The sequence below is a fragment of the Adiantum capillus-veneris genome, chromosome 15, assembly GCF_014529385.1.
Source record: "Adiantum capillus-veneris isolate H3 chromosome 15, ASM1452938v2, whole genome shotgun sequence".
Lineage (NCBI taxonomy): Eukaryota > Viridiplantae > Streptophyta > Polypodiopsida > Polypodiales > Pteridaceae > Adiantum > Adiantum capillus-veneris.
In genome coordinates this window covers 91,286,162-91,311,880 of record NC_140945.1, presented here as the reverse complement: position 1 = coordinate 91,311,880, position 25,719 = coordinate 91,286,162, and positions in this window count along the sequence as shown.

Here is a 25,719-nt window from a genome sequence, read left to right as displayed (position 1 = left end):
TTGCAACTTGTCATTATGCTCTCCTTGCATTGTGCACAACAAATTCAAGGCATCCAATTGCACTTGTATGGGCATAAGAGCTTTCTTTCCATAAACAAGCTCATATGGTGTAAACTGTGTTGACGCTCTATACGCAGTTCTATAAGCCCACAAACACTTTTCCAAGTCCAAGTCCCACTCTTTAGGATGCTCTCTATCATACTTTGATAGCATCTTCACAATTTGACCATTGCAGTTCTCAACTAACCCATTGCATTGTGGGTAGTAAGGAGGAAATGCCTATGCTGAATTTTCAATTTGTCCATGAGAGCAGCAACAAGTTTTTCACTAAACCTTGGTCCATGATCAGAAATGATAACCATAGGAGCTCCAAACTTGCAACCCACCTGTTCATATAAAAAAGAGGCCACTCTTCCTACTGTTACATCTTTTACTACTCTTGCCTCCACCCATTTTGTCAAATAGTCCACAGCCACAAGGATATACCTTTTGCCATCGTTGGTCTTTGGCATTGGACCTACAGCATCTACTCCCCATTTTGCAAATGCATCAAAAGACATTATAGCTTTTTGAGACTCAGCCAAAAGCTCCCGATTTGCAAACACTTGGCATTCATGGCATGACTTGCACCAAAAATAAGCATCTCTCATCATAGAGGGCCAACACTGCTCTCAAAACACGAAAGACAACTTGATCCTTGCCTTGATGGTCTGTTTCTTCATGGCAATGCTCCAAAATCAAGCCTATCTCTTCTTTGTGCGGCACTTTTCTCAAAATGCTATCCTTGCCATAAAGCATGAGATCCTCACCTACCAATGTGTAGTTTCTTGCTTTTGCAACTGTTCTCTTACGCTGAACCTTTGACATGCCCTCTGGGCATTGCCCTTTACCAAGAAATAATTCTACATCTTGCAATGATTCCCTTCCTGCATACAAGGCTTCCTTGACCTTTAAAGGAGCTACCAAGGCATACAACTTGTCCCTAGCCAACTCATCAACTTCTTTAATCTACTCACAAGGAACATGCTTAAACTGTATCTTCTCAAACTCATGCAAAAGCTTCTTGATGCCATAGAACCACTTCTTCAAATTGCCTTTCTTAACATTCCACAAACCAAGCAACTGATTCATGACTAGTACTGCATCCCCTTTTGCAATGACCCTCTTCAATCCAAACTCAGCACACTGCTTCAACCCAAGGAAAAGCGTGAGATACTCGGCCTCATTGTTACTTTTAGCTTCATCAAGATCGTAAGCTCTAGAAAAGATTACATTGCCTTTTGGTTCTTAATGACTACCCCACCACTTGCCTTTTGAAGAACTTTCCTGTATGCACCATCAAACATCATTGTATACGCATCTGTAATATCTACTTCCTCTTCATGATCATCCTTGTCAACCCTTGGGTAAGATGGAAGGTCCCCCCCCCTTATGCACCACTATCTCCGCCAAGTGAGCTTTAACAGAATGATACACTTTACCCAAACTCATACTCTTGAAGCTCCAAAGTCCACTTTAAGATGCGCTTGCTAGGCTTCAAATGTTGTATTACATCAGGCAAAAGATTCGACGTGGTGAGCACATAGAACTTTTGGGGCAACAGATAATTTTTGAACCTTCGACAAGCAAGAACCAAGGCGTATACCCACTGTTCCATTTCTGTGTAGGAGAATTCGCTTACATCTTCATCTTGCTCTCAAAGTAGATTGGCTTGAAGTTTCTTCCCTACTTTTGTAAGAGAACCGACCCAAAAGCTATTGACCCCACGCTAATAGATACATAGAAAATCGACTGCAAGTCGGGAGGACTCACGTTGGTAAAGCACACAATACCTCCTTGATACCATCAAAAGCATGTTGCATGTCTTCATTCCACTCAAACCCTTGAACTCTTTGACTCAATTTCTGGAGAGGATACACATACTGACATAGCATCCAAAAAAAACATGACAAGTACAAGCTTATGCACAAATGATGCCAAATCCTTTGTGTTGCTGGGCGGATCCATAAGCAATAAAGCCTTAACTTTTTCTGGGTCAGCTTCTATTCCATTTTGGGAAACCACATGTCCTAGCAAATGGACTCTGGCATGAGCAAATTTACACTTCTGTGGGTTGAGCTGCCCACCCTCTTGTTGAAGCCTTTCAAAACTCAACCTCAGCTTCTCCAAACGTGTGACCCTTGAGCTATAACACCCAATGTCATCCATGAAAACACGAACGAACTTACCCAAGTAGGGACCAAACACTCTATTCATCCATCCTTGGAAGGTAGCATATGCATTAACCAGCGCAAAAGGCATTCTTTTGTAGGCAAAACAACCCCAAGGAGTAATGAAGTTCGTCTTCAATCGATCTTCAATCGCTATCAAGATCTGAGAGTAGCCAAAAAATCCATCCATGATTGAGTAACGTTCATGACCTACAACCTGATTGAGGATTTCATCTAGGAAGGGTAGTGGATAATGATTTCTTTTTGTGGCAGCATTCAAAGGTTTGAAATCCACACATATCCTAAATCTTCCATTCTGCTTGGGCACAATAATAACCGGAGAGACCCATTCAGACTCCTCCACTTGAAAGATGAAATCTGCTTCCAAAAGTTTCGTCACCTCTTCATGAAGTGCCTTCTCATGAATGACCCCCAACCTCCTAAGCTTTTGAACCTTTGGCTTGGCACCTTCTTTTAGATTGATTCTATGCTCGACTCCTTTAGCTCCTTGCAACTCTGTATATTCAGTGGCCAATAGCTTTGGAAACTCCGTGAACATGTCTTCATACTCGTTTTTTTCTTTCTCTGTCAGATCCTCTCCTAGCATGCTCCTTGCATTCACTTTGGCCAGCTCTAGAACTGCTTTTGGACTATCCTTCTCCTCCTTGACCTTCACATCATGCACCAATGCTTCCTTTTCAACACTTATCCCAAAAAGATCAGGACATAATTGCATCAATCCTTGCTCTACACTTTCTTTTGATGATGAAGACAAAGCAATACTATCATATGACGTGGTTTCTATCGAATCTGTATCTTGCATCTCCACTAGGGGTTGTGTACGGCTCTTGTGTTTCTTCATGTTGTAGACAATGGTCCTTCCTTTCTCTTTGTCGGGGATGGTGATCAAGCATGTGCCCCAATCCTACTTAGCACCAAGGGTTATAAGCCATGGCCTCCCTAAAATGATCGGATAAGCATTCTCACCCGCTTGCATCACATAGCAATCAACCAAGCACTCAATCCCCAAGACTTTTATCTTCAACTACTCCAAGACACCTTGCCCATCCTCATACGGATCGAAGCATTCACTGACATCTTAACGCCTGCTTCCTTCATGATAGCCTCGGTCATGACACACACCTGGGCACCACCATCCACATATGCTTGCACTTCAATCTTCTTTCCCAGCATAGCTTCAACTATTGGCACCATATCCACTGGGTGACCAACCCTCAAGATGACAGCATGATTTGATGCTTTTCCTTCTTGAAAGAAAGCCGCGTACTCACGCACTTGGTCCACTGCCTCCACAATTTAGCATTCAAAGCCACCAACTGACCAAAAGATATATTTGCCTTTTGATTTCATATGTCATCGACAATATCATAGTCTTCAACACCTTGGCCAAGGAGGTAGTCCTTTGGACCAATTTTCCTTCTTCTTTGCCTCTTGCTACTTTCGGGTTTGTCTTCTACCTTAGCCTTTCCTTTCCTTGCTCTTGTTTCCCTCTCTTCTTCTGTCTCTTTCTCCTATCATGCCTAGCTCTCTTATGGGCCAAAACATCCACATCTTGATGCTCAAGGGTAATGATGTTAATAGCTCTACCTTCTCCATTTCCAGGCAACGGTTGTGGTTGTTGTTGCGGCGGTGGTGCTTTTAGTGCTCGCTCTTGATGATTTTCTTCTATTCTCCCTCGACCATGTCCATATAAGGGGTATATCCCTCCTCTCTCTCTCTTGGTGGTTCACGACAATCAGGGGCGTAATGACCCTCTTCATCACAATTGTAGCATCTACCTTGTAGCCTTCGTCCCCTACCTCTCCCGGTTGGCTGCTCTTCTCTTTGGTTCCTATTCATTATGTTAATTCTTAATTCTTGCAACTTCACCTTCTCTTGATCTTCTTGCTCTTGGCCTCGGCAATTTCCACAGCTCTTTCAAATGTAGCAGGCTCATCTTGATCGACCTTCTCCCTTACACTTGGATGGAGACAATCGATAAATTGATGCACTTTAAAAAAATCCCCTGGAGGTACTTGGGATGCCGCCTCTAATTGAATCCAAAGTCCTTTGAAGTGTTGCAAAAACTCTTTAAAGTTAACATGAACATCTTGCTGCAAACCTCTCAATTTTGTCGTCGCTTCTGTTGCCGTTAGTTTCTTCCCAAACCTGTCAAAAATTGCCAGCTTCACCTGCTCCCATGTTTGCTTTTTTTCTTCCTCTAAACCTTCAAACCACTCCCGAGCTTCTCCTTTGAGCACAAGAGGAAATACATGAAGCTTTGCTTCGTCATTCACAATGTGCATACCAAGCGTATGCCACTTGAAGTCTGCAATCCAGTCCTTCACATCCTCCTTCCCCGTGAACACTGGCCGACTATCAGCCATCTCTCCAGAGTCGCTTTTCCCTTGCGTGAGTAACCCCACAAAAGTTGAAGTCTTGCACCTCAACCAAACCACCACTTTTCTTCAATGAAGCTTGAACTTCATAGAAAAACCGCTTCACCTGGGTGCACAACCGGAAAATTTCCGCTCCCTAGCGGGATCACCAAAGGATGATGGAGCAAAAGACGTCGTGCGCACACTCACACACCCAGACAACTCAACACCACACAAGGAATTTTCTTAAATTCCAATCCACACACACCACCACTCAAGAGCTCAATAAAAATACTACCCACAAGCTCGATTCAAACCCCAAACACCTCGACCTACAAGCCCTTGCCTACCCGCAGACACTACAAGGTGAGTCGAGTTGATCAACACTTGAAATCACACTTGATGGTGACCAAAATATACAAGAAAAACCATCAAAAACTCAAAAACTCCAACCACAAAATGCCTCTCTCAAACCATTGCAAAAGCTTCACCAAACTCCACTCTGTTGGACTCTTTGGAGTAGCGCCAACCCTAATGGCACCGATATAGGGTCACATAGTCTTGCAGAAAGCCGCACCTTCTTCCCTCAATTACTTGCACACACACATCCATGGAAACCTCAGAACTTCCATAGACTCTCCCAAGTGATAAATTGAAGAGAGAAAGCTCTCATTCACTCCTCCACACACTCAAAAACAGGACGCGAACGCGACGGGACTGCACTAAACCACCTGTAGGAACCCTGCTTCCTTCTCCACATAGAGAGGTGAAAGTGCCAAGACTTGGCTTCCAAAATTCTCCTTCAGCCCAAGCACTCACAAAAGCATCACTGATGTGTAAAATTGAAGCCTTTTCACGCCAGTTTTGACCCCCCACGGGCATTTTTTGCGGGAAAAACCCCAAACAGACTCCAAAATTCACCAAGTTTTGTACGCTTGATCCTTGATACCCAAATCATTTTTCCACATCTCCACATTCTATTTTTGACCACTTCTAGGGTGGTGCACGTATCACCGTAGATCAGACACCGTATATCAACAGTTATTGCATGTCCCAAACTTCTCGAGCGGGATGAGAGTACCCATACTTGTCGCTTGCATTATATACATTCTAGAAAGCTCAAACACATTCTCTAGAGCCAAAATAATCCACTAGAACCATATCCAAGGCCCTGATACCCTATCGGAGCATGTACATGTGTCCGACTGCTAGCACGTGAACCTGCCTATTTACAGTGTGTACACATTGCATCTTTTTCGAACTTTAAACCACTTTGCAAAGCTCCCAAATTCATATATTTACATATTTTTGTACATATGACCATGCATATAAACACTACTTTGTACACGCCAAAAGCGGTCTATCATTGTTTGTTAGAAGCATCTGTTTTTGCATAAATGTTTTTGCATAAATGTTAACCCGGCCATACGAATGCCATATAATTTGTATGTGCATGTGAAATTCATTTAAGTATTAAGTATATGAAATACTTGGTCGGTAACGCGGTCGTAAAGAGTATTTCATATACAAATGTGTGAATTGATTGATATTGTTGTTTTTAAGTGTTCTTATGAAAATATATACTAGCTAATCATATTCAAAAGAATGCTTTTATTCATCAATCATTATCGCTATTTTGAATGCTACATTCACATAAATTCTATGTAAAAACGTTTATGCACACAATTTGCATGGTAATTATTCATTTTTATTTTTTTAAAGAGCAAGACGTTCTTTGCAATTTCCTAGCCTAGTTTGTATACTTTCAATGTTTTAAATGAGCTAAAATAAAAGTGACAATATGTCCATCACGATGCATGTATCTTCCAAGAGGCTTTATTTTTTAAGCAAATCAAAAAACTTTGAATTGTCTTGGATTTTTAATATATTCTGTTAGATCCGGACAATTTTATTAGGAGTGACTGATTTTTATTACATTTTACACGAGTAAACATACCATTTGAAAGTCAAATGATTATCAATCTGAATAAATATAATCTTGCACAATTTTTTGAAGTCTTTAAGTCAGTGTATGCTTTGTTTGAACTTGTGTAAAAGTGCACGGTAAAAAATATAAATTAAAAATCCTTAGATGAAATGTAAAATGCTAAAATGTTTTAGATTTTTAACATGTATTTTTTAATATGGATGAAGTTCTTATAATAAACTACTTGTTTGCTCTGCACTTTACATGTGTAAACATTGCATTTTAAAGTGAAAATTATTTGCAATGTTTATCAATATATTCGTGTACATTTCTTAAAGTCTTCAAGTCATGGTTATGGTTTGTCTAAACTAGGGAGAGAGTGTTAGTGTAGTGTGCAGCCATGAATTTGTATTTGATATGTTTCTTTTTATTGTCCAGTGCTAAAATGACACCAGATCAAAAGAACATTATAATGTGTGCCATTCAAAAAGAATGTATCTTGGCAATATCATCATGTGCAGATGGTTGCATACAGCAGATTAGTGAAAGCGACATCTTCATCAAAGGCATCACTAGCATTGTATGGGAGAGCACAGAGCGGAGGCTGCGAGGTGAAGGCCAATATGAGTTGTTGATTCCAACAAGGATTTGAAAATGTGAACCCCACAAGGTTAGGACAGTGTTGGGCAATATGAAAGTCTGTTGTGCAGAGACGTAAAGAAAGATATCCCTCCTGCCTACGATATGACAATATTAGAGCTCTGGACAAATTATGCAAGGATTAGAAGGTCAAGATGAAGCGTGTGAAAGCTCAAGACCAAGCCTCCTTACCCAAGAGATTGAATATGGCCCAAGATGTGCAAGAAGCTATGGGTGGCCGATCAGATGCCAGTGGCATTGGCACAATCATCCGCACGGCTTTGAATGCCAAGTGTGCGCATCTAATTGGCATTCCCCACCACAAGGCCTTGGTAGGAGGTAAAAGGGTTGGAGCAGGACCTTTTGGTGTGTCCACATCATACATCATCAAAGGCATCTATTTCTTTCTAGACCACATTACAAACGTGTGAAAATGCTACAAGGGAGGGAGTGAGGCAAAATTTGACAGCTTCCAGACAAAGCAAGGAATGCAAACGCTTCACCCTTCCATTGTAAGATGCATTGTCTTTACCACCGAAGCCCCCTGGATCACAATATTTTCATACTACAATGGGGACATCTTGGGTGATATGATGTGCCGCTTGCCATTCCCCCACATTCAGACGCCACATGTACAAGCTACAACACGGCTGGAGGTCATTTCCACCAGCAAATCAACACTTACTAGAGATAAAGACAACACAGATCAAAGCAATGATTGAGAAAATGCCAGCAATCTGTCATGCCTTAATTGATGGCGTTGCAGCTGCTCACTCAGCTAGTATAGTGCACAGCGACCTACACCCGTTCAACATAATGTTGGACTTTACTCACGCAAATAAACCCCGTGTTGGCATCATTGACTGGGGAATGATGCTTAGAATGCTAGCTAAGCGCGTGTCAATTGATTATCTGCATCCAAGCGGACAGTCGAACCCTGCAGTTTTGGAGGCATAGAAAGCAAGGGTAGTAGAGATTGCAAAGCAACCGTGGATTGCTCCAAAACTATACGATCCACGGTGCACAGATGCATACACAAAATTGAGTGATATTTATGCATTGGGTTATCTATTTGACATGCTGATAGATTTTTGGAGTGAAGCCAGGAAAGTTTATTTTTCAGAAGAAGTATTTTACCACCCTGACCAAGTTGTTATGATGCTTCTTCTAGAGATTGCATCCGAAAGCTTTGATGCAATGATTTTTGACGCATTTGACCAAGTCCACCTTCATTGTGACGCTTAAAAGGAATGCTGCTTGACATTTCCTCTCTCTGTGCAGGTTGTTCTCCAAGGTTAGTTGGTGTCACCACAGGATCAACAGAGTTAATATTTGGCTCTGACTGCTCTTGACTTGCATCCATAACAGAGCTATATATTTGTTGTCTCTTTCCACCTTTTTTGGCGAGCTCTTGTCTCAAAAGCTTTGCAATTGCAGGTGCCTGAGGATGTTCACATTTCTTACAACTCTTTTTATCGCTACCAAAAAATGGTCCTTGATACAAGGTGCACCGCCTGATTTTGTTGTGAGACAAAATTTACATTGCCACTCCATATATTGACCGCGTATGTTAATCCCACTCTTTGACATGAGCTTTTTTATTCTTTGGCTTCTTTGTACCACTCATACCGACATTTTGCTCCACTACTTTTAAATTAAAATTGAAGACAAAAGAACTAGATGTTCAGTTTTTAAAACATTTTTCTTCTTTTCAATATATATTAAATTTTTCATTCACTAGGAAAGTAATCAAATCTACACGATATGAGATTTGCAATGCATGCTAGTCAATCCACATATTGATCACCTATGTTGTGAGCAAACGTACACATTGCAATGCACTTTCTGCATGGCATAATAAATACAACAATGCTATGAATTTCTCAATGCAATTATTGTTATGATGATTATTTATACGTCCTCTTTGATTTGCAAACAATAAGAAACATCTAATTTCAAATGCTACAAAGAATAATCAACTTCTAAATTGAATGATGTCAGTTGTTTGCAAAAAACACACGAAAGCAATAAAATCTATGATTGGTCATGTCATACACTAATAATCTTTCACGATACATAATGCACTCTCTGTATAACCAATGCATGAAATAACGCAAAGAAGTCTTCAATATAATCACACAATTAAGGACTACTTGTACCCATCCAAGGATTGTAGTCCCCTTATGCAACCAATTCAATATATAAAAGATACTTTCATCGGCCAATTAAGGATTATAGCTCTATATTGTGCAGTGACAATGTATATCAACTCAAATCTATGATGATGAAAATGTTACCATATACATGTGGTAGTGATGTGTGTGAAATTTTTTCCCTCTTTATGAGGTTTTTTTCCCCGAGATTGTATATACGCCCATCACTCTAGGGCTATCTATCTTTCCATTGCACACTAAGTAACACACTCTCTATTGTGTGCCTTGAGCTTCCTTCATCTTCTTGAAGCTGTGTGCATTTCTCTGCAACCCTAATTACAACAATTGGTATCAGAGTAGGCTGTGTCATCCCGGGCTTAGCCACCAGCAGTTCCAGCACACGCCTGCTCACTTTCTCCAATTTCTGTGAGATTTGGCGAGCGTTCGCAGGTCGACAAAAATTTTGGGAGTGCTCTTAGAGCTCAGTCTACTCAGATTTTTATTCGGGCTCATTTTGGCCTCCATTTCCACTACAGGCAGGTCTGCACGAGCAATTTTGTCATTTTGTGTAGAATTTTTTTCAATGCCGTTTTTTGCATAACAAGTACCTTACAATCTTCTACGGTTTGTGCTATATAGCAGGTGTTTTTCACGCTTCGTTTCTCCTCTTTTCGGACAGTTTTCACATCAGGTGTAGCATTTACCATGGTTGAAAACAACACAGATGTGTTCAAGATGTTTGTTGCTGAGGATAGGTTAGATGGGGACAATTACCCTATGTGGGCTTATATGATGCAACATGTTCTTGTGTCAAAGGGCGTTTGGAATATTGTGTAGGGCATTGATGTACGTCCTAGTTCTGAGGATGTAAGCGATGTTGAGGATGTTGCAGGTCTTGCTGCTATTAGAGTTGTTTTGCCTACGGTAGAACAATCTCGTTGGGATGTAAAGGATGCGCAGGCTCATGCATTGATTGTGTTATATGTGAAGCGCACCATTGTTCCTCACATTCACTCATCAAAATCTTCAAAACAGGCTTGGGATATTCTAGCAAGTCTTTATGCAAGTCGCAATGAGGCTAAAATTGCTTTGCTACGTAAAGAGTTGGAGTCGAAGATTATGCATGAGGAAGATGATATGGACACTTTCCTTGCTGGTGTCAAGGATGTCAATGAGCAGCTTATTTCTACAAGTGAAGTCATTTTAGACAGTTCCCTTGTGCAAACTGTTCTTCATGCCTTACCAAATTCTTACCAGACTTTTGCTAGTACTTGGAGACTTATGACCCAAGAAAATCCTGAAGTTGTCAAGTTTGAGAATTATGCACGTTGTTGTTGCAAGAGTCGCTTTCCAAAAAAACCAAGACTAGACAGCATGCAGTTGAGCAGGCTTTTATTGCTTCTCAAAGAAAGGTGGTAACACCAATGCAGCCACTTCTTATGGTTCTGCTGTGAGTGGCAAAACTTCTGTTCCCAATGCTTCTACTGGCAACACTTCGTCTGGAAATTTTGGTGATAAGGGAAAAAAGAAGATGCATTGCCATTATTGTAAAGCTAATGATCACTTGATCAAGCAATGTCCTAAGTTGAAGGCCAAAGAGGATAAGAAGAAAGAGGGTGGTTCGAAGGCAAATGCTAGTTCCGCTACAAATGCAGCCATTGTTGAGTCTTCTGTGAAAGGAGACTGTGTTGCTGATGTTGATGCAGAATGCGCTTTTAGTGCAGAGTGCACTTACAATCCTGTTGTTCATAATGCATGCATGTCAGTTGCTGCAGATTCACAAGTGTGGTATTTTGACAGTGGTGCTACAAAGCACATTACCTCACATCGTGAATTGTTCACCTCTCTTGAGTTTGTCCCTCATGGGAATTCACTCACTTGTGCCAACAATGCCTCTTATCCAGTTCAAGGAGTTGGAAAGATTGTACTTACTGCTGCAAATGGCAGTTCCTTCACACTTGTTGATGCACTTTATGTACCTGGGATCGAGAAGAATCTCTTGTCTGTATCTGCACTTGCTAGACTTGGACTTAGTCAAATTTGTGGATGACAGATGTACAGTTCATGATCTCAGTTTTGGTGATGAAATTGTTGCATCTAGTCTTTTGTGTCGTGGATTGTATAAGCTCACTTTGTATGACAAGTGTGGAAAAATTTTTGCAAATGCAATTGTAGATTCAAGGGCTATTTCAGATGCAAAACTTTGGCATGCACGTTTTGGTCATCTCAATTTTGCCAGTTTGCTGCGTTTGTAGAAATTTGATATGGTTGCTTCTTTGCTACCTCTTGAAGCACCTGTCAAACATGTTTGTGAAGGCTGTATTTTGGATAAAATGCAGCGTTCTAAGTTTCCAAAGGATGGTTCAGTTAGGGCCACATGTAGGTTGTAGCTTGTGCATACTGATGTTTGTGTGGCCATGCAAACTCTGTCCTTGGGCAATTACCTGTACTTCATGACTTTCATTGATGATTACTCCAGGCATGCATGGGTATTTCCACTTAAAGCAAAGTCCAAAGTTTTCATGTGCTTCAAACAATTTCTGGCTATGGCTGAAAATGTGTTTGAAATGTACTATGGGCACCCTCTGTTCCGATTGACGGGTGGAGTATATGTCTCATGAATTTAATGCGTTTTTGGCTAGTCGTGGGATAAAACACCAATGTACAGTTCCGTATACGCCTCAGCAGGATAGTGTTGCTGAGAGGAAAAACAGGTCTCGTACGCAAATGGCAAGATGTATGATCAAGAGTCAGGCTTTACCACATTCGTTTTGGCTCGAGGCTGTCATGTATGCCACTTATGTACTCAACAGGTGTCCTATGAAAACGTTGCAGTCTATGACTCCATATGAAGCATCGCACAATCGAAAGCCATCTATTGAGCACAGGCGTGTTTTTGGTTGTTTGGCTTATGGTTTAGTGCCACAAGTGCAACACAGAGAATTGGATGATAAGGCTGTCAAATGTATTTTTGTTGGTTATAGTGCTGAAAGCAAAGGTTACAAATTGTATCAAAACGTATTTTGGTTTCACGAGATGTAGTGTTTGTGGAAGATTCTGTTCAGCCCTTGCTATCATGTACTAGAGACAGTAATGTAACCTCACAGAACATTTATGACACTTTGTTGCCTCTTTTCAGTGGTGGAAGTTCGAATGTAAATTCCAATGAGTCAAATGTACAGCCTATGGGGGTTTCCAAAAATGTTATAGATCAGCCTATTACTGATGCAGATGTACACGATGTACTTGATGAGGAAAGGGCTGAAAATAAGCAGGCTAGAGGTATGCCAAAATGGCTGGTGCACACTTTGCGTGACAGTAAACTGGATGCACCTTTGTCTAGTCATACTCATTCAGGCTCTCGCCATGCATCTTATGCATCAGATTGTTATTCTTTGGTTGTGTCTAGTTTACATGATGTTGAGGAACCTCTATCTTTTGATGAAGCACAAAATTCTCCCTTCCTTGTCAGAATGACGAGGAGAAGGAGAAAATTGGATGGCTGCCATGCAATCAAAATATGATGCACTTATAGAAAATGACACATGGACTTTATGTGATTTGCCTCTTGGAAAAAAGGCCATTGGTACGAAGTGGGTTTACAAGTTGAAACGCAAGCCGGATGGTGAGATCAATTGCCATAAGGCTTGACTTGTTGCAAACGGTTATGCACAGCGAAAAGGCATAGATTATGAAGAGACTTTTGCTCCCACTTGTCGTATGACTATTGTGCATTTTCTATGTGCATTGGCAGCTCATTTTGGTTGGGATGTACATCAATTAGACATTGTTACTGCTTTCTTGAATGGTGACATATTTGAGGAAGTTTATGTAATGCAGCCTCGCGGTTTTGTCAAGAAAGGACAAGAGGATAAAGTGTGCAAATGTAACAAGGCTTTGTATGGTTTGAAGCAATCTCCTCGTGCTTGGTATGAGAAAGTTGGCACTCGTTTGGTCAAACAAGTCTTTCATAATAGTCCAACAGAAAGCACGTTGTATGTAAAGCGTAAGGGTGATGTACTTCTCATTATGGTTCTTTAAGTAGATGATTTGTTGATCACTGGACCAAATGACAGACATATTGCTGAATTTAAGGCTGATTTGAATGTTACTTTCAAGATGAAAGATTTGGGACTGTTGCATCATTACTTGGGTATACAGTTTAAGCAGTGTTATGGTGGTATTGCCTTGTGTCAGAAAAGTTACATAAAGACATTGCTATGTAAGTTTGGACTTGAGGATTGCAAATCTATTGCCACTCCCATGGAAATAGGTTTGAAAATGAGTCTTCATGATGTTGGTGATCCTGCTAATGTCACTCTTTACCAAACTGTTGTTGGATGCCTCATTTATGTATGCAACACGAGGCCAGATATTCAATTTGCAATCTCACAGGTCATCAGATTTATGCATAGCCCAGGGTCTAAGCATTGGAAAGCTGTTAAGAGGATTTTCCACTACCTTAATGGCACTTTACATCTTGGCTTGTTCTATCCCAAGGGGGGGATCATTGTCGCCAGACTTCCATGCTTTTTCGGACTCAGATTGGGTTGGTTGTTTTGACACGCGAGTGTCCACAAGTGGTTTTCGTTTCATGCTTGGCAGTTCATGTATATCATGGTTGAGCAAGAATCAACCTACTGTGGCCACTTCGATTTGTGAGGATGAGTATAGGGCAGTCTTCACAGCTACGGTTGAGTGTGTATGGCTTAGAGGCCTTATGGCTGATTTGGGTGTTGGACATGTCACTTCCAACACTATCTACACTGACAGTTAGAGCGCATTGGCAGTTGCGAGGAACCCAGTTTTTCATGCTCGCACTAAGCACGTTGAGGTGCATTACCACTATGTGAGGGAGAGGCTCTCAGTAGGAGAGATTAGCTTGGCTTATGTGCCAGCACAGGACAACCTTGCAGATCTTTTCACAAAGGCATTGTCTCATGAGAAGCTCAAAGCTTTCCGCAAAGCTTTGGGCTTACTCCCCTTTGTGGAGTGAACATGTCCTCAGGGCATGGCACTTCCCTTTACTCATGTGCCAGCTCTTGTTCACCGCATCACTCCAGGGGGGATTTGTTACCATATACATGTGGTAGTGATGTGTGTTAACACACTAGGACCGGCGAGGCATTTTTTTCCCTCTTTAGGAGGTTTTTGCCCCCAAATATTGTATATACAACCATCACTCTAGGGCTATCTATCTTTCCATTGCACACTAAGTAACACACTCTTTATTGTGTGCCTTGAGCTTCCTTTGGCTTGTTGAAGCTGTGTGCCTTTCTTTGCAACCCTAATTCCAACAAAAAAATGCAAGACTTCAAGGATTTTTATATGCCCAATACACTAATGGCTTCGTCTCAATGAGCATGACTTTTCAATTTTTCAATTGTTTTGGTTTCGTACCTTTATGTTTGGTAAAGGAATTAAATATTTTTAGAAGTGGTTACTGAATTACGAATCACGTTCAGCCCAAAAAAAGGACATGTGACCCTGTAACCTTAGGTCAATTCACAAGGACATGACAAAACCGAGCACTCGGACACACTCCCCAATAATTTTCCTAGTCAAAGCACAACGATAAGCACGCTGTTTACTTTATATAGTTACACCCACCGGGTTCTTTTATTTTCCCGACGGACCCCACAGGGAATATTCTTTTACCCGACGGGCTAACCGGCTCTATGGCTTGCATCATCAAAGTCACGTTAACAATTAACGTGATCACGTGTCTTTTGTGTGTAATTACTAGAGTTAATAACGTAATCACACGATCGTGATCACATCAATGAAATCTCTGATCCCAAGCCATATTCTCTTTCTCAATCCCAAGCTCATCAGCTTGGTTTTCTGTAAGGTCCCCAATCCCACCGACACCAAAAACGGGATGGTCATTGACAGGTCTCTAGGCCTACTAAAGTCAGGGTCCTCAAACAAGAAAAATTCCAGGGACATTGACAATGGTTTAGGTTTATAGCCCTAGAAGAGACCTAGTCCTGTCTCGTAGTGGAAAGGGGACCATAAAAAAATTTCCGGCCCTATATCTTCATCCTTTAGATTAAGGTTTCCTTATCCGACGCTTTTTTTCCCCTAACATATGTGAGGGCACAGCCGTTGGTGGATTTCTCTTCCAAGTGAAGAAGTTTCTAAATGTTTTAGTGCGCGGGAATGGATAGTTACCTGACTCATCAGGTCCACCCATCCATGATTGACAACCTTAGTCAATCCCCACTTACCACCCCGCACTCACACATGATTTCTGTGTTGTTTAATTACTACCACATTCTTTTTACATTTAAAACAATGATTCCTTTTAACTTCCACAACTGCATTTCACTAAGACAACCTTTGAAAACAGTATTGAAGACATTCTTTCAGCAAAAAAACATCTTTAGACTTAAGACAAGGTACTATCATTCTGAAGTACCTCTGACCAGTACTGACTTGTCTCAAGACCACCTATATAGGGGTGAAAAACGGCACCCATTCCTTATTTACAAAAACCGGGGTGGAAAAAACCATCACCCAAAGTCTGGGCGCCCATACGCCAACCGGCTTCCTATACAACCGGGCGGTTCCTCTAGGATAAACTTGAAAGTACAATCCACAAACATAAACAAGCACGGGGTAAAGACCCCATACGTGCTGAGAAAACCGACTCTTCCATGATGGTATCTCCATCATTACTCATTACCTGGAGTAAAATATTTCCAAGGAATCAGAGGTGGCTTGAGACAAGCTGTCTTAAGGATGGTCAAACATTTCTTTCCTAGGTCAATTAGTCATAACCCAATCATTTCTTTCCTATTTAAAATCATTGCTCGTTGGTTTCGTGGAAGTTACCTTCCATTTACAGCCAATTTATCCTTCCTAACCTTACGTATGCAATGTTAACTTAAAAATGAACTTTAAAAGATTTTAAGTGAACAAAATAGAAATCCACTTGGGACTGCTCGTCCATGTGCTGTGGGGCGGGTACTCGTAGACTCTCCTCTGTTGGCCTATGGCTATGGCTAGGCCCAGCCTCATGGTCATTAGTGGCTTTGTTTCACTTGTTGCTAACATCCTCTTCCTCAGTAAGAGGATTTTCCCTGGTTCTCTTTGGAGCCATGTCGGCAGCCTTATAAAAAGACTTAATCCATTAGAAGTTTAATTGAATAATCTTCTTTTTCCTTGGTTACCCAAAAATAAGGATTTTTGGAGTAAGTAGGTATCTTTAATAGTCAATTTGATGAGATATTCCTCCTATAACTTATTTATGCTATAAGTAATTTCCTATAATTACCATTTAATTTGGGGAGGTCCTTTAACTAGGTTTCTCCTTAGTCTATCTTCCATTTTAACCTTAGTAAATTATAAATTTCTATCGGCTAATGGATTACTCTCCCTAATTGTAATTGAATATGTTCGATCTTTAGTAATTTTCATAAATTTGATTTATAACCTTTCCCTCCTATACTTATGGTCTAAATTAGGTAAAATTTTATTGATAGTAATTTATTATACCATCCATTTATGCTGAGGTAATTTTTCCACCCTTCAATAGTGATTTTGGACCTCAGGTAATTATTTGGTAATTAGATAAATTCATTTACTAATTTCCCTTGTCTATTTTATACGCAAAATCGGTTACTTTTATTAAAGATAAATACCTAAAATATTTATTTGAGGTTGGGGTATTTATCATGGATTCCTCAAGGTGTGTTCTACCCTGATATTTATATCAAAGGTTTTTGGATTAATTTACTATATTCCCCCTTTTATTTTCCCCTAAAAATAATGTAATTTTACTGTGATAAACTAATTATCTGTGGGTAACATAATTATCATGGATTCCCTAAGGTATAATTAATCTCTGATAAATAACTCAAGACATTTTGAATCTTTTGATATTTTTACCCTTTTAATTTGTCCTAAAAACAGAGTAATTCTGCTAAAGTAACTAGGTAAATTAATTATCTGAGCTTCACATAATTATCACGGGCTTTGTAACATATAATTAACTTCTAATAAATAACTCAAGTCATTTTGAATCTATTTGCTAATTTCCCCTATTTAATTTGTCCTAAACATAGAGTATTTCTGCTCAAGTAATTCAATAAATTAATTACCAAATTTTGACCTAATTATCACAGGTTCTCTAACATGTAATTAACCTCTGATAAATAACTCAAATCAATTTGAATCCATTTGCTAATTTTTCCTATTTAATTTGTCCTAAAAATAGAGTATGTTTACTAAAGTAATTAGATAAATTAATCATTTGAGTTTGACATAATTATCACACATTTCCTAACATATAATTAACCTATGATAAATAACTCAAGTCATTTTGAATCTATTTGCTAATTTCCCCTATTTAATTTGTCCTAAAAACAAAGTATTTCTGCTAAAGTAATTAGATAAATTAATTATCTGAGCTTTAACTAATTATTACAGGTTTCCTAACATGTAATTAACCTTTGATAAATAACTCAAATCAATTTGAATCCATTTGCTAATTTTTCCTATTTAATTTGTCCTAAAAATAGAGTATTTCTGCTAAAGTAATTAGATAATTATCTAAGCTTGACTGGATTATCACGGGTTTCCTAACATATAATTAACCACTGATAAATAACTCAAAGCATTTTGAATCAATTTACTAATTTCTCCTATTTAATTTGTCCTAAAAACAGAGTATTTCTCTTGAAGTAATTAGATAGTTTAATTATCGGATCTTGACATAATTATCATGGGTTTCCTAACATATAATTAACCACTGATAAATAACTCAAAGCATTTTGAATCAATTTACTAATTTTCCCTATTTAATTTGTCTTAAAAACAGAGTATTTTTGCTAGAGTAATTAGGTAAATTAATGATCTGAGCTTGACATAATTATCATGGATTCCCTAACATATAATTAACCACTGATAAATAAATCAAAGCATTTTGAATCAATTTGATTATTTTCTCGTTTAATTTTCACTAAAAAAATAGTGTAATTTTGCCTAATTAATTATGAAAATTATTTAAAAAATTATAAGAGAATTTTCCTAGCTTAATGACTATCTAATTCACCTCTGATAATTACCTCAACTTAATATAAGCTTAATTAATATATTTCCCATTAATTCATGGTTAATTTGGTCAATTTTAGCCCTAATATGATAGGATAATTAATTAGCTTTACATTTCCAAGCTTAATTACAACAATTAGCAGATAATATTTAATTAAGAGAGGATTTATGAGTAAACATAGGCCTAATCTTTAATTTATTAACAAAATAGATTAATCTAGCCTTGCTAATTAAGAAGGATTATGCTAATTACCGTTCATGTTAATCAACTAGAGCTTAATCTCTAGTGATTTCTGCATAGCGTTCTCTCTAGATGAGAGAGAGTGTGTCAAGGCTCCGAGTCTAAATTTTTATGAAGGGAAGGGAGTCTTTTTATAGCTTTTTATGGGCACCGGGCAGTTTATGGCAGGTTTTGCCACCCCAAGCAAGCCCCCAGCTTGCAAATGGCACCAATTGCTGCTAAACCTGTCTCTAGCAGGTCCCCCTAGCTCCACACTACCCCCATATCTTCCAGAATCAATTTTGGTTGATTTTGCAGATTTCTAATTATGAAAATTTGAAATATTAGTTAATTCTAGAACCTTAGGATAAGAAGTCTTTGTTAGTAATTATTACTGAAACCATCCAATTTTTATTAACTGATTGAATTCCTATTGTAACCTTCCAGGGTCTGTAACTTTTCCAGTTTATATTGGATTCTGATTCTGAAAATTACTAACCATAGTAAAGCTCTGCTTATGATTCCAAAAATACCAATATTAGCCATGTTTGAATCCTTCAAAAGTGGTTTTCAAATTAATTTTACAAGCTTTGTACAATTTTTAAGGTTTCGAAAACTGGAAACCTTACATTTTCAATAATCCATAATTAATCATATCCTTGATATCTCTCTCTCTCGACCTTGAAGCAGCAGAGGAGGAACGAAGGAGAGGAAGAGCGTCAAGGCGAGCTTGGCAAGCCAATTAAGACAAAGGGAAAAACATCGTCATCCTCACTAGTTATATCATCGACTTCGACATTATCATCATCAAGATAGTTGAAATTTGATTTTCTCTATTATCACCTGAATTAAGTCAGGTTAAACCAAAATGAGGAGCATAAACTTCCCAATTAGAACTTAATTTAAATAGCAGTGATGTTAATAGTTCACTTTGATTAATCAAGCTTCAGAATTTTGTTCAAGTTGTCAGATTCAAGTGTTTAAGCTTCATTGATTGTGTCTGCTCCAACACTCTTTCTCATACCTCTCACAGCCAGAGGCCCTGCACCTTCCCGACTCACCTTTCGAACACAAATCCCCTGATAGCGGGATGACAACTTGGAGAAGATGGTAACATAGTAAGGATCCAGGTTAAGAAGCCTTTGGGTAGGTTCCATGATATTGCATGCCACCATAGGTTTTGTAAAGGTGATTAGTGAGGGCTCTCTAAAAGAAAAATGGGTGCTCATAAGGAAGAAACGATGCATTTTGTAAAGTTGATTAGTGAGGGCTCTCTAAAAGAAAAATGGATGCTCATAAGGAAGAATGACACATTTTGAAAACAAAAAATCGTATGTTGTCGTTTTCCTCTACCATTGCTTTTAGGGCACACAAACGCTTACTACCAAGCTTTCAGGCAGTGAGGGCTCTCTAAAAGCAAAATGGGTGCTCGTAAGGAAGAACGATGCATTTTGTAAAGGTGATTAGTGAGGGCTCTTTGAAAGAAAACTGGATGCTCATAAGGAAGAATGACGCATTTTGAAAACAAAAAATCTTATGTTGTTGTTTTCCTTTGCCATTGCTTTTAGGGCACACAATTGACTGCTGCCAAGTCAGGGAATAGGTTGCAGAAAATATCCTTGTGGTGAGTTGTACCTCCTGAATAAGCAATTTGTCATAGAGCTCCACTTCCACATGCATTGGGCCCAAAGTCTCATGCCCTTTTATGCACAATCCATTTTCATCACCTGGAAGTAGGGTATCCTTATAACCTTCAATTTTTACTTCCAAATTGGATACCATGTGGCAAGATATGCCAGATAGTATTAACTTCTCCCCACATAGGAGAGACAACATAATGGTCTCTGCTACATTGTTGGGATCACCTTTTAACTTCTTGACAATAACATGATTTATGAAGTTATGAGTGGTACAAGCATCAACCATAATTCTCACTCTTTTCCTTTAGAAAATCCATGTATTCTAGCCAACTAATGTGGACCAAACGTGGAACTCTACATATTGGTTGACGAACTACAAGTATGAGTGCTATCAATATGAAAAAATTATATAGATTTATACCTTTCATTACCAGGAAAAGAGAGGACTTGGATATCATGGACCTGCTTACCCTTTTTCCCTTGGCAAAGTTTTTGTCTTTATCATCATCCTATTTCTTCTTGTCTTTAGGGCAATTCCATGCAAGGTGGTTTAAAGACATCTGAAACAATGATTTTCTTTCTTTTCTCTTTCAATTTCTTCCTGACTAAGCAAGGTCCTTTAATCATTTTCTTCTTAAAAAGTGGTTTCTTATCTTTTGAAAATGGAAATTCCATTTTTCTCTTCAAAAATGGCCGTGAAGCTTCCTTACTTTTTTTGGCTCACCATCAGTAGGGTTTCAAATTTTCTTGAGTTTCATGGCCATAAGGGTGAAAATGCAGAAACGTTTATTGAAGATTTGGAGTTTCAATGCTTGCTTGCTGATGAGCAAGATCCTATTGTAGTATTGAGGATTTTCTTCTTCTGCCTTAAAGATGATGCAAGGACTTGGTTCAAGGAATATGAAGCTCAATTGCAAGCGGTTAAGCCTCCTCAAGTGATGATGTACAATGGAATACGAGAAGATTTTCTTGAGCACCCTGACAAGATATGGCAATCTATCTTGAGCACCCTGACAAGATAAGTCTTTTTCAAGGTGAAAATCAAAGTGTGGAATCTTATGTGAAGCAATTAAATGAGCTATGGGAGAGATGGCATGTTGCTTTAGGGGCTAAAAACATTCCCATGGTACTGAAGAAGAACGGGTTTCTTCAATGTCTCAAAGCTAATCTATGTTTCAAGGTGGATTTGAAGCAGCTAAGGACATTTAATGAAGCAGTTAGAATGTCAAAGAATAAAGAGTGGAAGATGTAGCGTTTAAATCAGCTTGGAATCAACGAGGAATCCTAAATTTGGAGTAAGGATTATGGACCAACCATAGGTACCTACATAGGAGGCAGCGATAGGAAACAATGGGTATGTGGCTCATGGTGTGTATGGTGCTACTTCAAGTGCCACTGAAGCTCTTCACAAGGATATGCAAGAGATGGTGGGTCTTATGAAAAACTTTAGTGTACAGATGATGGGAGGTGGAAGCGGCCAAGGATATATTCATGGTCGTGGACATGAAAACTATAAGGCAGGTGCAAGTGGTAGAGGAAGAGGTGTGTATGGTAAAGGGGATGTGTTTCAATGCTACAATTGTGGTGAATGGGGTCATAAGAGCCCTCAATGTGACATACTTAAGAGAATGGGTAGTGACATTTTTCCTCTTCCTTCACAAATTCCTTTTCGAGCTTAAGATTATGGTATTGAGATGGAAGCAGGGCCAAGTGGTTTGACAGCTAAAGAGAAGGGAAAAACAAAGGTGGTAAGCATAATCTCCTTGAAGAAGAACAAGGATGATTCGGGGAGCTATGGTGATGCCTATAGGTGAGAGGGTTACAAGAGATCATGACATGAGTGATGCAAGTCCCATCCATAAAGAGGGAAACATGTTGAAACATGTACAAGTAAAGAGAAGAAGAAGAAAAAGCCCAAGCAACCTTACAATGCATCCAATTTTCCTTTGGGATAAGGTCAACCAAATTGTAAATTAAGGGCTGATTTGGTGAGAAGGAAGGCTGATGTTACCTTCAGGAAACTCATGGAGATGTGCCCTAAGTTAAAGAGGAAATGGAAGTATGTGGTCAATCCTATGAAGAAGGAGCATGCTAGGGGGTTTGAGAGAGTTATATCTTTGAATGAGTTCTCTGATATATGCCCTATTGTGGATGCATGGAAATACAAAGTTCATTGAAGAGGCTTATACTGACGAGGCACACATGTATGCGTTATCTCTCAAGCTTGTGTATCAAAGTTGGGACTCAACCTGGTGAAGAATTCAAGTTTTTGTTTAAAGCTTGTAAACCAATCAAGGGTGAAGTGTTTTGGAGTTATAAAGGACTTGGAGGTGGATGTATTTGATAATAAAGCTCTGTCAATTGTCATGTTATGCCCGTGGGTATTGGTGCATTCCCTCTCATCCTTGGAAGACCATGGTTACATGCAACCAAAGCTATACATGATTGGGGACATGGTACTACCACTCTCTACAATAGAAGGGGTGATGAAAAGAGGTTTGAAATTCCTAGCAAGCAATCTTTGGATACTGATTTTAATGAAGATGATGAACAAGAATATTTAAGTGAAGAATAAGATAGTGAGGATGATGGCGGTGAAGTGGAAGATAGCAGCGATAGTGATGTAAATGTTTCTTCCTTGTTACTTGAAGAATAGCACGATGAGAAACAAAGATTTCTTTACCTTATGGAGAATGAGTATATCTCTGGTCCTTATGATCAAACTGAAGAGTTGATGAAACCCAAGGTTCAACCTAATGTCAAGCAAGAGCTAATTCAAAGCATGCTGTGTCCAAATTTGACTAGTCATGAGAAGGGTGAGTATCTTGCCATGATACAATAGTTTCCCAATTTATTCATCGCTTCTCATGAGGAAATTAGAGGCTTCAAAGTAAAGAAATTCCACATTCCAATCAAGGAAGAATCTCAGCCCCTATGCCAAAAGCTAAGGAGAATGGGACATGTACAACTTAATGATTTAAAGGAAAAGGTAGACAAACTTCTCAAAGTAGGTTTTGTATGTCCCAGTGAGTACTACAAAATGGGTAATTCATGTTTTTGTCACACCCAAGAAGGATGGAAAGTGGAGAATTTTGGTTGATTTTAAGCCTTTAAATGCAGCCATGAAGAGAAATCCATACCCTCTTCCTTTCATAGATGACGTACTTGATTCAATCGTAGGGCATGAGAGGTATAATAGTGTATGTGATGGATTCTATGGATATTTTCAGCTCACCTTGACTTCAGAAGATCAAAAGAAGGCCACCTTCAATCGTAGGGCATGAGAGGTATAATAGTGTATGTGATGGATTCTATGGATATTTTCAGCTCACCTTGACTTCAGAAGATCAAAAGAAGGCCACCTTTATCACACCATGGGGATGCTTTTGTTATTGTGTGCTTACTTTTGGTCTTATGAAGGGTTGTTCTTGGTACCAAAATCACATCAATAAGGTGTTCTCTCCCTTTCTTGGCACGAAGGATCTTATTGATGAATTTTGTGTTTTATATCCATTAGGAAGAGAATGGGGTCTAGGAGGGCCTCTTTATTTGGCACATCAAGCATCAAACGTGATGTTCATTATTGGTGCAGGTCTTGTGAAGAATTCCAAATCATGGAAAGTAGGGTTCTCAAATTTGAAGTTAGAAGCACCTTTGTGGCACATTATGTGTTTGAGAAGTAGGGTATTGATGTGATAGGTCCTCTACCTATGGCATCTAGAGGCAAATGTTACATACTTAGTATTGTTGACTATCTATCTAGGTGGGTCAAAGCAAAAGTTGTTAAGAAAATCACAAGCAAAGATGTTTCCCAATTTTTAAATGAAGTTTTTTGTTGCAAATTTGGGATGCCATTGGAGGACAAGGGTCCAGGTTGTAGGGGAGAGTTGGTGGATTACCTATGTGAGAAGCTTCATATGCACTGCAGGTTCACTACTCCCTACTATGTGTCCCTAATGTAATGGTATGAATGAAAGGTCATAAGGATCTTACAAAGATGAAAAAAAATCATGTGAAGACTTGGGATTTAGAGCTATCTTGTGCTCTTTGGGTTTACAGTATTGCCATAAAAATCAGGTATTGGTTTCTTTCCCTTTCACCTAGTTTTTGGCAAAGAGGCTTTGCTTCCTATTGAAGTGGAGATACCAGCGTTGAGGCTGATGTTAAATCTTGAATATGAGCCTCATGATGCACTCAAAGAGTGTCTTCTGTATTTTCAATGTGCACAATTGGGTAGGTTGCTTGCTTTCGAGCATTATGAGCAGGTATTGAAGAACAATCAAGCAAACACAAATGAGAAGGTGAAAGACAAAGACATCAAGAAGGGTGACATGGTTCTTTGTTACAATAGAATCTTGATAATACTTTTCAAAAGAAATTTTAGATCAAGTGAAAAGGTCCTTTCTTGCTTTTAAAGAGGTTTCCAAATGACACATATCAGATTGCTCACTTGGATGGTACCCCGCACAAATCATGTGTGAATGGCTACAAGTTGAAGAAGTATATTGCAAGGTTGATGGTTGTGGTGGAGGATAGGTCTTCATTTGAATAATTTTCTTATCATGTGGCTAATTCTGAAGATGAATTAAAGGCTCCATCACTTGGTTTACAAGTTCTCTTTTTTATTGATGATTGAATGATCTAGCAGGCTAGGGTGTGGCAAACTATATTGAGCCCATTTTGAACACCCCAATTTTTGTGTAAATTTGTACATATGGACATGACGCCTGATGTCAAAAGGGTTTGTGTGCTTTTGTTTTGTGGGGCTTTTAGAGCAAGCACATGTACATGCAGTGCAAGTCATTAGTGTAGTGCTAGTTGTTGGGTTGCCTTGAGTGCCCGTAAGTGAGTTTTTTGAAGTGTCACTTGTATATAAGTTAATCTCATGTACAGACATAGAAGAGTTCAGCCAGATATCATAATTTTATAGATTTTTTTCTTGTTGTGCCTTCTTCACGCTCTTTCATGCCTATGTGTAGTTGGGCCATGGCAGCTTGTTGTTTGTGCCCCACACCAAGTGGAGCAAGAATGATGTAGAGCAAGGGAAGGGGGAGAGAGAGAGAGAGAGAGAGAGAGAGAGAGAGAGAGAGAGAGAGAGAGAGAGAGAGAGAGAGAGAGGAATGGATTTTATGCAATACCTGATCTACACCTTGCAGAGTGAGGTTGTTTGCTATGATGCTATCATAGAGCTTGCATAAACTAAATCAATACTAAAACCATTGCCAACACACACACTATCTTAGAGTGTGAAAAACCTCTTACCACAATACCCTCTTAAAATGGACAAGAATTTGGATATGAAAACAGACTAACCACTCTCTCAAACAAGCTCAAATGACAAAACTTAAAAGATACAAGTCACCTTGTATTCACCAAACCACACGGCACAAGTGGAAGGATAGGGATTCTATAACAAAAACATGCCTTTGAAGCACCAAAACCTCAATTTGTTGATAATGGAAGAGCATATACAATAGTGGTTTTGAGATTTTGGA